Source organism: Podarcis raffonei, chromosome 6 (assembly GCF_027172205.1).
Source record: "Podarcis raffonei isolate rPodRaf1 chromosome 6, rPodRaf1.pri, whole genome shotgun sequence".
In the NCBI taxonomy this organism is placed as follows: Eukaryota; Metazoa; Chordata; class Lepidosauria; order Squamata; family Lacertidae; genus Podarcis; species Podarcis raffonei.
In genome coordinates, this window is record NC_070607.1 from 18,599,082 (window position 1) to 18,614,068 (window position 14,987).

The window sequence follows — 14,987 nt, forward strand, 5'->3', positions numbered from 1 at the left end:
CCCCCTAGTTCCTGTACCTAGTTCATCACCTAGTCCCCCCTAGTTCCTCCACCTTGTTCCCCCTAGTTCCTGAACCTAGTTCCTCCACCTAGACCCCCTAGTTCCTCCACCTAGTTCCCCCTGGTTCCTCCTAGTTCCTGTACCTAGTTCCTCCACCTAGTTCCCCCTAGTTCCTCCACCTAGTTCCTCCACCTAGTTCCCCCTAGTTCCTGTACCTAGTTCCTCCACCTAGTTCCCCTAGTTCCTCCACCTAGTTCCCCCTAGTTCCTCCTAGTTCTTGCACCTAGTTCCCCCTAGTTCCTCCTAGTTCCTGTACCTAGTTCCTCCACCTAGTTCCCCCTAGTTCCTCCACCTAGTTCCTCCTAATTCCGGCATCTAGTTCCCCCTTGGTCCCCTTAGTTCCTCCACCTAGTTCCTCCACCTAGTTCCTCCACCTAGTTCCCCCTAGTTCCTCCACCTAGTTCCTCCACCTAGTTCCTCCTAGTTCCTGCACCTAGTTCCCCCTTGTTCCTCCTAGTTCCTGTACCTAGTTCCTCCACCTAGTCCCCCCTAGTTCCTCCACCTAGTTCCCCCTAGTCCCTCCTAGTTCCTGAACCTAGTTCCTCCACCTAGTTCCCCCAAGTTCCTCCACCTAGTTCCCCCTAGTTCCTCCACCTAGTTCCTCCACCTAGTTCCCCCTAGTTCCTCCTAGTTCCTGTACCTAGTTCACCTAGCCCCCCCGGTTCCTCCACCTAGTTCCCCCTAGTTCCTCCCAGTTCCTGCACCTAGTTCGTCCACCTGGTTCCTCCTAGTTCCTGCACCTAGTTCCACCAAGTTCCTCTTAGTACCTCCACCTAGTCCCCCCTAGTCCCCCCTAGTTCCTCCACCTAGTTCCACCTAGTTCCTCCTAGTTCCTGCACCTAGTTCCTCCTAGTTCCTCCTAGTTCCTCCACCTAGTCCCCCTAGTTCCTCCTAGTTCCTGTACCTAGTTCCTCCGCCTAGTCCCCCCTAGTTCCTCCACCTAGTTCCCCCTAGTCCCTCCTAGTTCCGGTACCTAGTTCCTCCACCTAGTCCCCCCAGTTCCTCCACCTAGTTCCCCCTAGTCCCTCCTAGTTCCGGTACCTAGTTCCTCCACCTAGCCCCCCCTAGTTCCTCCACCTAGTTCCCCCTAGTCCCTCCTAGTTCCTGAACCTAGTTCCTCTACCTAGTCGCCCCTAGTTCCTCCACTTAGTTCCCCCTAGTTCCTCCACCTAGTTTCCCCAATTTCCTCCTAGTTCCGGTACCTAGGTCCTCCACCTAGTTCCCCCTAGTTCCGCCTAGATCCGGTACCTAGTTCCTCCACCTAGTTCCTGAACCTAGTTCCTCCTAGTTCCTGTACCTAGTTCCTCACCTAGTCCCTAGTTCCTCCACCTAGTTCCCCCTAGTTCCTCCTAGTTCCTGAACCTGGTTCCTCCACCTAGTTCCCACTAGGTCCTCCTAGTTCCTGTACCTAGTTCCTCCACCTAGTCCCCTCTATTTCCTCCACCTAGTTCCCCCTAGTTCCTCCTAGTTCCTGTACCTAGTTCCTCCACCTAGTTCCCCCTAGTCCCTCCTAGTTCCGGCACCTAGTTCCCCCTAGTTCCTCCACCTAGTTCCTCCTAGTTCCTCCACCTAGTTCCCCCTGGTTCCCCCTAGTTCCTCCACCTAGTTCCTCCACCTAGTTCCTCCACCTAGTTCCTCCTAGTTCCTCCACCTAGTTCCTCCACCTAGTTCCTCCACCTAGTTCCCCCTAGTTCCTCCTAGTTCCTCCACCTAGTTCCTCCACCTAGTTCCTCCTATTTCTTGCACCTAGTTCTCCCTAGTTCCTCCTAGTTCCTCCACCTAGTTCCTCCACCTAGTTCCCCTTAGTTCCGGCACCTAGTTCCCCCTAGTTCCTCCACCTAGTTCCTCCCCCTAGTTTCCACTAGTTCCTGAACCTAGTTCCTCCACCTAGTTCCTCTTACTTCCTGCACCTAGTTCCCCCTAGTTCAACCTAGTTCTTCCACCTAATTCCTCCTAGTTCCCCCTAGTTCCTCCTCCTAGTTCCTCCACCTAGTTCCCCCTAGTTCCTCCTAGTTCCTGTACTTAGTTCCTCGCCTAGCCCCCCGGTTCCTCCACCTAGTTCCCCCTAGTTCCTCCCAGTTCCTGCACCTAGTTCCTCCACCTAGTTCCTCCTAGTTCCTGCACCTAGTTCCACCAAGTTCCTCTTAGTACCTCCACCTAGTTCCACCACCTAGTTCCCCCTAGTTCCTGTACCTAGTTCATCACCTAGTCCCCCCTAGTTCCTCCACCTTGTTCCCCCTAGTTCCTGAACCTAGTTCCTCCACCTAGACCCCCTAGTTCCTCCACCTAGTTCCCCCTGGTTCCTCCTAGTTCCTGTACCTAGTTCCTCCACCTAGTTCCCCCTAGTTCCTCCACCTAGTTCCTCCACCTAGTTCCCCCTAGTTCCTGTACCTAGTTCCTCCACCTAGTTCCCCTAGTTCCTCCACCTAGTTCCCCCTAGTTCCTCCTAGTTCTTGCACCTAGTTCCCCCTAGTTCCTCCTAGTTCCTGTACCTAGTTCCTCCACCTAGTTCCCCCTAGTTCCTCCACCTAGTTCCTCCTAATTCCGGCATCTAGTTCCCCCTTGGTCCCCTTAGTTCCTCCACCTAGTTCCTCCACCTAGTTCCTCCACCTAGTTCCCCCTAGTTCCTCCACCTAGTTCCTCCACCTAGTTCCTCCTAGTTCCTGCACCTAGTTCCCCCTTGTTCCTCCTAGTTCCTGTACCTAGTTCCTCCACCTAGTCCCCCCTAGTTCCTCCACCTAGTTCCCCCTAGTCCCTCCTAGTTCCTGAACCTAGTTCCTCCACCTAGTTCCCCCAAGTTCCTCCACCTAGTTCCCCCTAGTTCCTCCACCTAGTTCCTCCACCTAGTTCCCCCTAGTTCCTCCTAGTTCCTGTACCTAGTTCACCTAGCCCCCCCGGTTCCTCCACCTAGTTCCCCCTAGTTCCTCCCAGTTCCTGCACCTAGTTCGTCCACCTGGTTCCTCCTAGTTCCTGCACCTAGTTCCACCAAGTTCCTCTTAGTACCTCCACCTAGTCCCCCCCTAGTCCCCCCTAGTTCCTCCACCTAGTTCCACCTAGTTCCTCCTAGTTCCTGCACCTAGTTCCTCCTAGTTCCTCCTAGTTCCTGTACCTAGTTCCTCCACCTAGTTCCTCCTAGTTCCTGCACCTATTTCCCTAGTCCCCCCTAGTTCCTCCACCTAGTCCCCCCTAGTTCCTCCTAGTTCCTGAACCTAATCCGCCACCTAGTTCCTCCTAGTTCCTGCACCTAGTTCCTCCACCTAGTTCCCCCTAGTTCCTCCTAGTTCCTGCACCTAGTTCCTCCACCTTGTTCCTCCTAGTTCCTGCACCTAGTTCCCCCTAGTTCCTGCACCTAGTTCCTCTCCTAGTTCCACTAGTTCCTTCTAGTCCCTCCACCTAGTTCCTCCTAATTCCTTCTAGTCCTTCCACCTAGTTCCTCCTCCTAGTCCCTCCTACTCCCTCCTCCTACTCCCTCCTAGTTCCTCCTCCTAGTTCCACCTAGTTCCTCCTCCTCCTCATTCCTCCTAGTTCCTCCTCCTAGTTCCTCCTAGTTCCTCCTCCTTCTAGTCCTTCCACCTAGTTCCTCCTCCTAGTTCCTCCTAGTACCTCCTGCTAGTTCCTCCTCCTTCTAGTTCCTCCTCCTCCTAGTTCCTCCTCCTCCTAATTCCTCCTCCTCCTAGTTCCTCCTCCTAGTCCCTCCTAGTCCCTCCTCCAGATGGACTTAACTTGGTAGGTATTCCTTTAAACGGAAATTGTTCATGGCACATGGTTTCCCTTCATGGTAACTCCTATGCATGTTCCTTTTCTCTTTCCACACCAACCACATTGTGTGTTGTTTCCACCCTTCCAGCTAACAACTGACCTGGCCTCCGATATTTTCACCGCCATTGGCTCAGTGACACTGGCCTTGTTACTGATCTTCCTTCTTGCGGCCACAGCTTCCGTCATAACTTCCAACAAACGGGCTACCCAAGGAACCTACAGCCCCAGCCGCCAGGAGAAAGAGGGGTCCCGAGTCGAAATGTGGAACATGGTACAACCTCCCCCAATGGAAAGGTTGATCTAGCTTGAACGCCTGCTGTACCTCTTACGTATATGGAGGCCTCCGGCTACAATGGGTTGTTCTGGATACCAGGGAAAGGAACCCCCTCTAGACCATGATGACCTCTGCCATTTAACGCAAGACCTTGGTCACTATCCAAAGCACCATGCACATTATCCCAGGTGTACCTGGGGGCTTTTCCGCTTGCCCCTTTCACCAGTAGCCTCCGATTCTTCGGATATTCATGGAAGCCTTCATGAGATGTGAGGGACTGCAGTTGCAAAGGGAACTGAGCACTCAGACACACGGACCTGGAAATACTAGGGGGGCACAGAACTCAGCTCCAGAAAGCATTCATGATTGGAGTTAATGGGTGCCATTTCCCACTTTCTGGAAATTCTTCTTTATTGCACTGGAAATTTTAGCTTTAGTCGAATCGCCTGTAGGCTATAAAGACTGCAATGACTCTAGGATACTTGTTAAGTGCCTGCATTTCAGATACAACTGAAGCCACATATTTTGTTTCATTCCCTGTGCATCTGCATCGAGCATTCACCATCACTGCAAAAGACAAAGCAGAACAATCATGTAACCCCAGATAATCCGTCTGCCATTCAATCATCACTGTGCATCTCAAGAAGTTTTAGGAGTAGAGGTCTTTCTCAGCAACACAGCTATCTTAATTCTTTAATCAGGGACTAAATTAATACTCCGGGGGAAAGCTCTTCATGCAGCAAAATAAACATTTCAAATGATCACTGCTTGGTGTGTTCATTGCACCTCTTTTTCCACCAGGTTGTTCTAGATCATGTTTGGGGATCTAGAAGTTGCTGAACTACAACTCCCATCAGCCCCATGTGAACATGGACAGTAACCAGGAGTGATGGGAGCCTGGGGGCCGGATCCGGCCCAATCGCCATCTAAATCTGGCCCCTGGACAGTCCAGGAACCAGAGTGTTTTTACATGAGTAGCATGTGTTCTTTTATTTAAAATGCATCTCTGGGTTATTTGTGCGGTTTAGGAATTCATTCATCCCCCCCCCCCAAAAAAATATATATAGTCCGGACCCCACAAGGTCTGAGGGATAGAGGACCGGCCCCCTGCTGAAAAAGTTTGCTGACCCCTGTCTACTGTATGAATTCTGCACGGAGACTAATCACATCTATTGGAATGAAGAGTGAGACACTCTTTGTGTATGTGTGTATTTAGAACCCTGATCCTGGTAACTCTCACCCAACTGTATTAGACTTCAGAAATAAAGTTATGACACCCCCACCCACAATTCTGGAAGCTTTCCACATTTCGTTTAACACAGGGATGATTTTCCCTTTAAACCTAAGACTTGTTCAATGATGTATGAGGGTTGGCCCTGCCAGGAGACACACCCTGCTGGGCTGGATATAGTGGCTGCTAGGCCTCTGATTATGTTAAGGTAACTAAGCATCATGACCTTATAACATTTCTCCAGCTCTTGGATACGAGAAGGGTGAGTTGACTAGATGGCTGGAACTGCAACACCACACCCTTCTCCCTGACTTTCACGGCTGCTTCTTACAGACCAGAACCTGTCTCCCTCCAGATATTGTGGGATTGCACTTCCACCAGCCTCAGCCAGCAAGGCCGATGGTTTGGGGTGTTGGGAGTTGGGGTGATGGGAGTTGTAGTACCACAAAATCTGGAAGGCTGGAAATTCTTTGTCCCTGATTTTTTTTAATAAAAAAACCCTGCACTGATGAGGGCCAGACCATCATTGGTTAGCGAGCTGCAGGATATAGTATCTGGTAGGTGATTGCACAGTGTTGGTTTCTTATTTTAAAATTCTGACAGCTTTGAATTTCATTAGAAAAGTAGGTCATTCAGGGGTGGGTAACCTGTGGCCCTTCAGATGTTGGGAGTTTAAGCTCAATATCAGCCCCACCCAGCATGATCAATAGTCCAAAATTATGGGGGGTTCAGCAAGCTGTAGGTTCACCAATTGATGTAAATTAAGGAACTACATTTTTTTTAAAATCACCAGTTTATTCTCCATGAAAGGAACCATAACTTCCTCTAGATCTGTAACAGGTGCAGAGAATATTTGTCCTCCAGATGTTGCTCCCATCACTCCTGGTTACTGGCCATGTTCACATGGGGCTGATGGGAGTTGTAGTTCAGCAATATCTAGATCCCCAAACATGATCTAGAACAACCTGGTGGAAAAAGAGGTGCAATGAACACACCAAGCAGAGATGGAAAACAACCCAGAAGTTAAGCCTAGTTTAAACTCCACACAACTTTAGAGCAATTCTAACAAACGCCTATGTACCACATACCTAAATGGACAGTTCCCCCCATTGGACAAATTTAAGATCTGGTGAGAGACATCCTCAAGCGCTTGTTAATAAACTGACGGGCAAATTTGACCTTCCCGCCAGAACAAAACAGAAAACTGTGCGCCAGTCACTATACAAAGCACATTGTGGTTTGGGGCAAAGTGACAGACAGCCCTGCCCATGCAAGGCTTTGTATGTAAAGCCTTGCATGGGCAAGGCTGTGAACCGCTGAGCAGCAGCTGGGGTCACAGAGGCTTCTGCTTCTGCTGTTTTAGTTCATGTGAATATAAAGGAAACAGAAAGCATCTTAAAGGTAAATGGACCCCTGACCATTAGGTCCAGTCGTGACCGACTCTGGGGTTGCGGCGCTCATCTCGCTTTCTTGGCCGAGGGAGCCGGCGTACAGCTTCCGGGTCATGTGGCCAGCATGACTAAGCCGCTTCTGGTGAATCAGAGGAGCGCTCGGAAACGCCGTTTACCTTCCCGCCGGAGTGGTACCTATTTATCTACTTGCACTTTGACGTGCTTTCGAACTGCTAGGTTGGCAGGAGCAGGGACCGAGCAACGGGAGCTCACCCCGTCGCGAGGATTCGAACCGCCGACCTTCTGATCGGCAAGTCCTAGGCTCTGTGGTTTAACCCACAGCGCCACCTGCGTCCCACAGAAAGCATCTTAGGTAACCTGCAAGCCCCCTGTCCCCTTCCTAGAGATCCCAACGCACCCCTCAGTGGAAACAGAGGCATGCCTTGTAAGAGCTCAACGTTCCCTAACAGACATTACAATCCAGGAGTAACAAGTCCAGGTAAGTGACGCTCCTCTGGACTGCTCTAATAACTCTTGGTACGCAAGTCAAAGCTAGCATCCAGAAGAGAAGACTACAGGGCAATTGTGTACGACAAACATAATAACTGGCAGCACTCACCACCCCCTTCTGTATTGCAAACACCACAGTTCACTGAATGGATATGTTCTGTTGCCTACTGACACACGTCAAAATGCCGGCACCATGTCACATTTCTAGAAAATGCATCTAGTTGGTGTCTGATGAAGTGCCCCTTTTGTTAACTGGAAGGAAAGGGTTTAAGAGCCTGGGTGAAAGATATCATCTTTGGCTGAAGGGCATCATCATTCTTCTCTATCTGAGCTCCTTGAATGGCCACCTAATGCAAGCCAGAGTGTCAGTTCTCAGAAACCAGGGCCTGCACAAGACGCTTTGGCACTTGAGGCGAACCACAAAATGGCGCTTCCCTCCCTGCCAGCAAAGAAGGGGTGAGTGAAGATCCACATCAGGAACAAAGGGGCAATACAGATCTACATCTGGATCTGATGCCCCTGTGGATCTTGCCGCCTGAGGCAGTTGCTTCACCTTGCCTAATGTGTGGGACGGCCCTGTCAGTAACTATATCCCTACATTTCTTGTGCGTATGAGAGAGTTATTTGATTGCATTAGTTCCTAGTTCCTAGTTTCTCCTAGCCCCTCCTATTTCCTCCTCCTAGTTCCTCCACCTAGTTCCTCCTAGTCCCTCCTGCTAGTTCCTCCTCCTCCTAGCTCATCCTTTTCCTCCTAGTTCCTCCTCGTTCCTCCTCCTCCTCCTAGTTCCTCCTAGTTCCTCCTCCTAGTTCCTCCTCATTCCTCCTCCTCCTCCTAGTTCCTCCTAGTTCCTCCTCCTAGTTCCTCCTAGTTCCTCCTCCTAGTTCCTCCCTCCTCCTCCTGCTAGTTCCTCCTTCTCCTCCTCCTAGTTCCACCTAGTTCCTCCTAGCTCCTCCTCCTCATCATCCTAGTTCCTTCTCCTCCTAGTTCCCCCTCCTCCTCCTAGTTCCTCCTCCTCCTCCTGCTAGTTCCTCCTTCTCCTACTCCACCGAGTTCCACCAAGTCCCTCCTCCTAGTTCCCCCTAGTTCCTCCACCTAGTTCCTCCCAGTTCCTCCAAGTCCCTCCTTCTAGTTCCCTAGATCCTCCACCTAGTTCCACCACCTAGTTCCGCCTAGTCCCTCCTCCTAGTTCCTCCTCGTTCCTCCTCCTAGTTCCTCCTCCTCCTCCTCCTAGATCCTACTCCTCCTCCTAGATCCTACTCCTCCTCCTACTCCTCCTAGTTCCTCCTCCTCCTCCTAGTTCCTACTCCTCCTCCTAGATCCTACTCCTCCTCCTAGTTCCTACTCCTCCTCCTAGTTCCTACTCCTCCTCCTAGTTCCTACTCCTCCTCCTCCTAGATCCTACTCCTCCTCCTAGTTCCTACTCCTCCTCCTAGTTCCTACTCCTCCTCCTAGTTCCTACTCCTCCGCCTAGATCCTCCTCCTCCGCCTAGATCCTCCTCCTCCGCCTAGTTCCTCCTCCTCCTCCTAGTTCCTCCTCCTCCTCCTCCTAGTTCCTCCTCCTCCTCCTCCTAGTTCCTCCTCCTCCTCCTCCTAGTTCCTCCTCCTCCTCCTCCTCCTAGTTCCTCCTCCTCCTCCTCCTAGTTCCTCCTCCTCCTCCTAGATCCTACTCCTCCGCCTAGTTCCTACTCCTCCTCCTAGTTCCTCCTCCTCCTCCTAGTTCCTCCTCCTAGATCCTACTCCTCCTCCTAGATCCTACTCCTCCTCCTAGTTCCTCCTCCTCCTCCTAGATCCTACTCCTCCGCCTAGTTCCTCCTCCTCCTCCTAGTTCCTCCTCCTCCTCCTAGTTCCTCCTCCTCCTCCTAGATCCTACTCCTCCGCCTAGTTCCTCCTCCTCCTCCTAGTTCCTACTCCTCCTCCTCCTAGTTCCTCCTCCTCCTCCTAGTTCCTACTCCTCCTCCTCCTAGTTCCTACTCCTGCTCCTCCTAGTTCCTACTCCTGCTCCTCCTAGTTCCTACTCCTGCTCCTCCTAGTTCCTACTCCTCCTCCTCCTAGATCCTACTCCTCCTCCTAGTTCCTCCTCCTCCTCCTAGTTCCTACTCCTCCGCCTAGTTCCTACTCCTCCTCCTAGTTCCTACTCCTCCTCCTAGTTCCTCCTCCTCCTCCTCCTAGTTCCTCCTCCTCCTCCTCCTCCTAGTTCCTCCTCCTCCTCCTAGTTCCTCCTCCTCCTCCTCCTAGTTCCTCCTCCTCCTCCTAGTTCCTCCTCCTCCTCCTAGTTCTTACTCCTCCTCCTCCTAGTTCCTACTCCTCCTCCTAGTTCCTACTCCTCCTCCTAGTTCCTACTCCTCCTCCTCCTAGTTCCTACTCTTCCTCCTCCTAGTTCCTCCTCCTCCTCCTAGTTCCTCCTCCTCCTCCTAGTTCCTACTCCTCCTCCTCCTAGTTCCTACTCCTCCTCCTCCTAGTTCCTACTCCTCCTCCTAGTTCCTACTCCTCCTCCTCCTCCTAGTTCCTCCTCCTCCTCCTCCTAGTTCCTCCTCCTCCTCCTAGTTCCTACTCCTCCTCCTAGTTCCTACTCCTCCTCCTCCTAGTTCCTCCTCCTCCTCCTAGTTCCTTCTCCTCCTCCTCCTAGTTCCTCCTCCTCCTCCTCCTAGTTCCTCCTCCTCCTCCTAGTTCCTCCTCCTCCTCCTCCTAGTTCCTACTCCTCGTTCCATATTACAAAATATGTAATAAAACAAAATAAACCAATAGCCCCCCACAAACACATTTAAAGACCATAGATTGTCTAATCAGCTCAACGTTCCCTAAAAAAGGGGGGATATAATAGCAGTGTAACAATCCTGCAGATGGATAGTTAAGAGTCACATCTGATTTACTCCCAGTTAAGTGTGGCCAGGTATGTGTGCATAGACTTGTAGCCTTGGGGGGGGGGCGTTTGAATCCCTTTCACAACCAATTTTTCTGTTGTCCCCCTCAAGACCTCACTGATTTTGGCAGCCATGGCAAACAGAAAAAAATAAATGGAGACAGTGTTCTGGTGTGTGCAATTGTGTGGCATGTGATTCTCCAGAGGGTTGACCACTGTGGATGAAGGACTCAAGCCAGGAAAGGCTAGGCATGCTGGTATGTATAGGATTGCTCATGATTTCTGTTTATTTATTTTAGCCTAACCCTTTCCATCCAAGGACGCCAGAAAAGACTAACCTTATACCATATATACTCGAGTATAAGCCAACTTTTTCAGCACATTTTTAATGCTGAAATGCCCCCCTCGGCTTATACTCGAGTGAGGCAGGCGGCGCTGGAGGGACCCCATTTGGGCTGCTTGTTCTTCCTCTGCCGCTGCCGCAATCACCAGGTTTGTGGTGTGGTGAACCGGCTTATACTCGAGTCAATAAGTTTTCCCAATTATTTTGTGCTAAAATTAAGTGCCTCGGCTTATATTCGGGTCGGCTTATACTCGAGTATATACGGTAAAATGTTAAAACAATGCCCTAGCCTCTGTGTTTTTAGGCAATGCACTTCCATTTTGCAGTCCCCCGCCTGCCCCCAACCACTTTACAGTGCAAGTCCACTGAGGGGGGAAAAGTCCAGTTCAGTTGAACTTGTATCCGGGAAAGTGTATATATTGCAGTCTTAAAGAACTAATGAAAAACATTGGCCCAGAGCAAGACGATTCCTCTTTCAATAAAACTGAGCTCCCATCCATTCCACGAAGGACAAACATTAGGCTCATATCCCAGACTGGTGGCCAGTGCCACTGTCCCATTAACTTTAGTGCTAGTAGATAACTCTTTAAGGCTATTAAAATGTGTTTGGAGCCGTTGGTCATCTTGGAAGGAAGGGGATTTGCAATCTGAAAGGCAGTTTTCTTTTGTTAATTACATAGAATGAAAGTCTGCCGTCTTTCAGATGTTAAGAGCATTTCCCTTTTTAATATAAGGATGCTAACTGCGATCTTAAACACATTCGCTAGGCCTTAAGTCACATAAAACTCTGTTGACTTTCCTCTTGGTACACCAAGTATGCTGAGAAAACTGCTCAATTGCCTGAATTCCCCCAAAGGATCAGACATTCAATCTGAAGATGCTTCTGGATCCAGCTTTGTCAACAGAGGCCAAGTAGCCTCAAATGGCTAAAAGCACTTTCTACCAGCTGCACTTGATACAACAGCTTTGACCATTCTTGGACCAGAGGAGGTTAACCACAGTAGTTGAGGCATTGGTGACATCAAGACAGGATTACTGCAATGCACCCTATGTGGGGCTCCCCTCCCCTACATAGGCTTGCAGTCCACAGTACAGTCGTACCTTGGAAGTCGAATGGTATCCGTTCTGGAAGTCCGTTCAACTTCCAAAGTGCGGCTTCTGATTGGCTGCAGGAAGCCCCTAGTCCCTAGGCCCCAGGCAGAAATAAATCAGGGAACCTAACCCTAACCCTTGTCCTGAAATAAAAGTATGCCTTACCATCCCCCTCAGTGCATATTGCAAACTGTTCGTGCTTTGTAGACACTGAAAGGTGAGGGGGGGGCAGAAAGCACTAGGCAAATTTCAGAATGAAAGCTGTCATGAAAATATTCTAGAATCCCTTACTTCTGCTTGAGAAGTCTTGCTTCAATGGGAGAGAGTACCATTTCTACTGCAATGCATCCCGTCACTCCTTTTATGAATGGGATAAAATTAAGGGCTGGTTCACACATGCAGATGCTCACCCCCTGGCTACAACTTCAACGGATGACCAGCACTTCCACATCATCTCACTGCTTTTCAGTAATGTCAGCTGACCAAACCCTTCTTGCTCTCATGCAACGTTTTCTCATAAGCTCTTTTTATTCCAGGGGGATTTACTTCAAAACTACTATGCTTAGGATTGCAAACCAAATACTGTAAAGCAATCATCGTTGGAAAGGTTGGGGCACCACTTTGACTTTCTGCCACCACTGTTGTTTCTTCCTTTATGGTTTTATTAGACTGTAATTTCCATCCCCATCTTCAACTTGTTTGGCAAAGCAATTCCACACGCCACTAATTCATCCAATATTGTCAAATGGCAGCAAGGCTGACGGGTCCAAAATTGTGACTTTAAATCATCCTTTTGATCATACCAAATCTACCTGAGCCTTCATCTGGTTTTTATGCTCTTGGTGGTAGAAGTCAAAGTCCATCATTTTCCTTTCCTCAATATTGTAGGTGACCTTTCAGATGTCACCTGTAGTTCCTCACAAGTGTAATTTACATTGGCATGTATAGCTATAAAATACAGATTAGCAGAAGTCTGGGGTTCTTGTCTAAAGCCCCTTCAGCTCCCTTCACACCTGTGCTGATTTTGTTTCTCCTTTGCTATACAAAGGCAAAACTTACACTGTCAGACACAAAGAGAAAATGCAGTCTTTAAGAGCAGAAACTTTACAAATAAGTTATTTGTAGATTTCTTTCCATGCACTTCCAAGATCTGTGCAAAACTGAATTTGGTGCAAAAAAAATTATTCTGCTTGATTGGAACCTGCTGTGGAACCTGAAGCATCATGCCCAAAGGCATTTGGTGGTGGCGGGGGGGATGACTGCCCCTGGGGCCACAACCCTCCCCCCCCAAAAAAATAAATAAAACTCCCATGAAATTCTTTGGATGCAGATCTAAAGCACAAACAGAACAAAAGAAGAGCTCTGAATTTGGATCTGTTAAATCTGGAAGTACCAAAACAGTTGTCCAAAACCCCTGGCCTACCTGGCAGCAAGTCAGCATGTCAAATCCCCAGTACAGGATCAAGCCTCATGTCCAAAGTCCAAACCAAAGCAGAGTCCTACAGAGATTCTGGAGCATCCAAGCCACAGCCTCTCAGCTCTGCTGCCCTTTTACACTATGCCTGCTGATTACAGCATCTGGGCTTGATGAGGCAGGGGACCCTCACCTGTTCCAGCTGAAGAATCACACACCTCCCAGAGCTAGCGAGCCCCACCTGGCCAGCCAAGGAGCTATCTAGGAGAAGGAAAACTCTGATCCTTGTGGGATACCATCAGGAGAAGAAAAAGCTGAGGAGTAAATCATGGGTTGGCAAACTGAGGCCCAGGGGCCAGATCCAGCCCAATCACCTTCTAAATCCGGCCTGCGGACAGTCCAGGAATCAGCGTGTTTTTACTTGAGTAGAATGTGTGCTTTTATTTAAAATGCATCTCTGGGTTATTTGTGGGGCATAGGAATTCGTTCATTTCCCCACCCCCCAAATATAGTGCGGCCCCTCCACAAGGTCTGAGGGACAGTGGACCGGCCCCCTGCTGAAAAAGTTTGCTGACATCTGGAGTAAATCCTATAAAAATCAAGAGTGGAGTATCTAAGGTGGTTCGATGGTAGCTTGTATGCCTCCTGCAGCTCAGCTGGTGGCAAACACATTGCTCTGCTTTCTTCTGGACCACATCAGCGATGCCAAGAGTGGGGTCTTGTCATCTGGGCAGCCCAGGACCTCTGTACAACACACTGTCCAGGCTTGCAACCCAGGGAAGTCACTTCAGTGCTGCTAATGCAGCAGTTTGACTTCACCCCCAAAGGCACACTCCATTGTCTCTCGAGACAAATGCCAACAATGCAATGATGCCATGTTTGCTCACTGACGAGGTCAGGTGGGTTGCTCTGCCAATAATATTCAGTGGCGGTTTGGGCAAAGGATAGATGCAGGCTGGGAAAGAGTAGCAAGAGCAATGAGCGCAGAGCAGTGTTGGAACAGGAGGTTCCAGAGTGGTGGTTGTGGTAAAGGAAAGGTAAAGGTAAAGGTACTCCTGCCCGTACGGGCCAGTCTTGACAGACTCTGGGGTTGTGCGCCCATCTCACTTAAGAGGCTGGGGGCCAGCGCTGTCCGCAGACACTTCCGGGTCACGTGGCCAGCGTGACAAGCTGCATCTGGCGAGCCAGCGCAGCACACGGAACGCCGTTTACCTTCCCGCTGGTAAGCTGTCCCTATTTATCTACTTGCACCTGGGGGTGCTTTCGAACTGCTAGGTTGGCAGGCGCTGGGACCGAGCAGTGGGAGCGCACCCCGCCGCGGGGATTCGAACCGCCGACCTTTCGATCGGCAAGCCCTAGGCGCTGAGGCTTTTACCCACAGCGCCACCCGCGTCCCTCTCGTGGTTGTGGTAGGCATTGGTAAATGTGCTGCCTTCGAAGTGAATAATGAAATGAGAGAATATTTGGCACAGTCCTAGCCAATCTGCATCAGGAAAACGCTAAGTCATATTTTTTTATGGGAAGGACATACACAGTGGGGTGGAATAAACAAAGACAGGCTGTTTGACATTTTAAAAAGCAACAAATGAGACAAGCACACTAAGAAGGGAAAGGCGAGGGGCGGGGAAACCTCTGGCCAGTAACCAAAAGGTCCAAAAGTCAAAAAATAAAATAAAATAAATCCTAACTAATTAGGCTGAAATGCCAACACTGTTCAAAGTATCCTAACTGTCAGTGCTAATCCTGACCCTGCGGTTTAAATATGCCAGGGGGATCTGGAGCAAGCACTGACTCAAGAAGTCAAATACAAATATTTGTAAATGACATTTTAATTCCCAGCAAGCTGCTTTAATATATATTTCAAATAGCAGAAGCATATCATCTAGCCTTGGAATAGATCAAAATGTCAGATGTTTTATGTGTGTAACTTAATGATACATGCATAGCATTTTACCTTCCTTGTCGGTGCACAGGTTCTGGTGGAGTCTTGGAATATCAAATGGAGAGAAAAAAGATAGCATATCTCGCTCACATAGGCTAGCAGGGGCAAGC

The 14,987-nt window shown here is 49.7% G+C and overlaps 1 long non-coding RNA gene across 1 annotated transcript in view; it reads left to right on the top strand.

Moving 5' to 3' along the window:
* LOC128415374 (uncharacterized) overlaps positions 1 to 13,442 on the top strand; it is a 207,592-nt gene extending 194,150 nt beyond the window's left edge. The window contains exon 2 of the long non-coding RNA XR_008330922.1: positions 13,362 to 13,442. This is a non-coding gene — a long non-coding RNA (uncharacterized LOC128415374). The remainder of the gene's footprint in view (positions 1 to 13,361) is intronic.
* Positions 13,443 to 14,987: the final 1,545 nt, after the last annotated feature.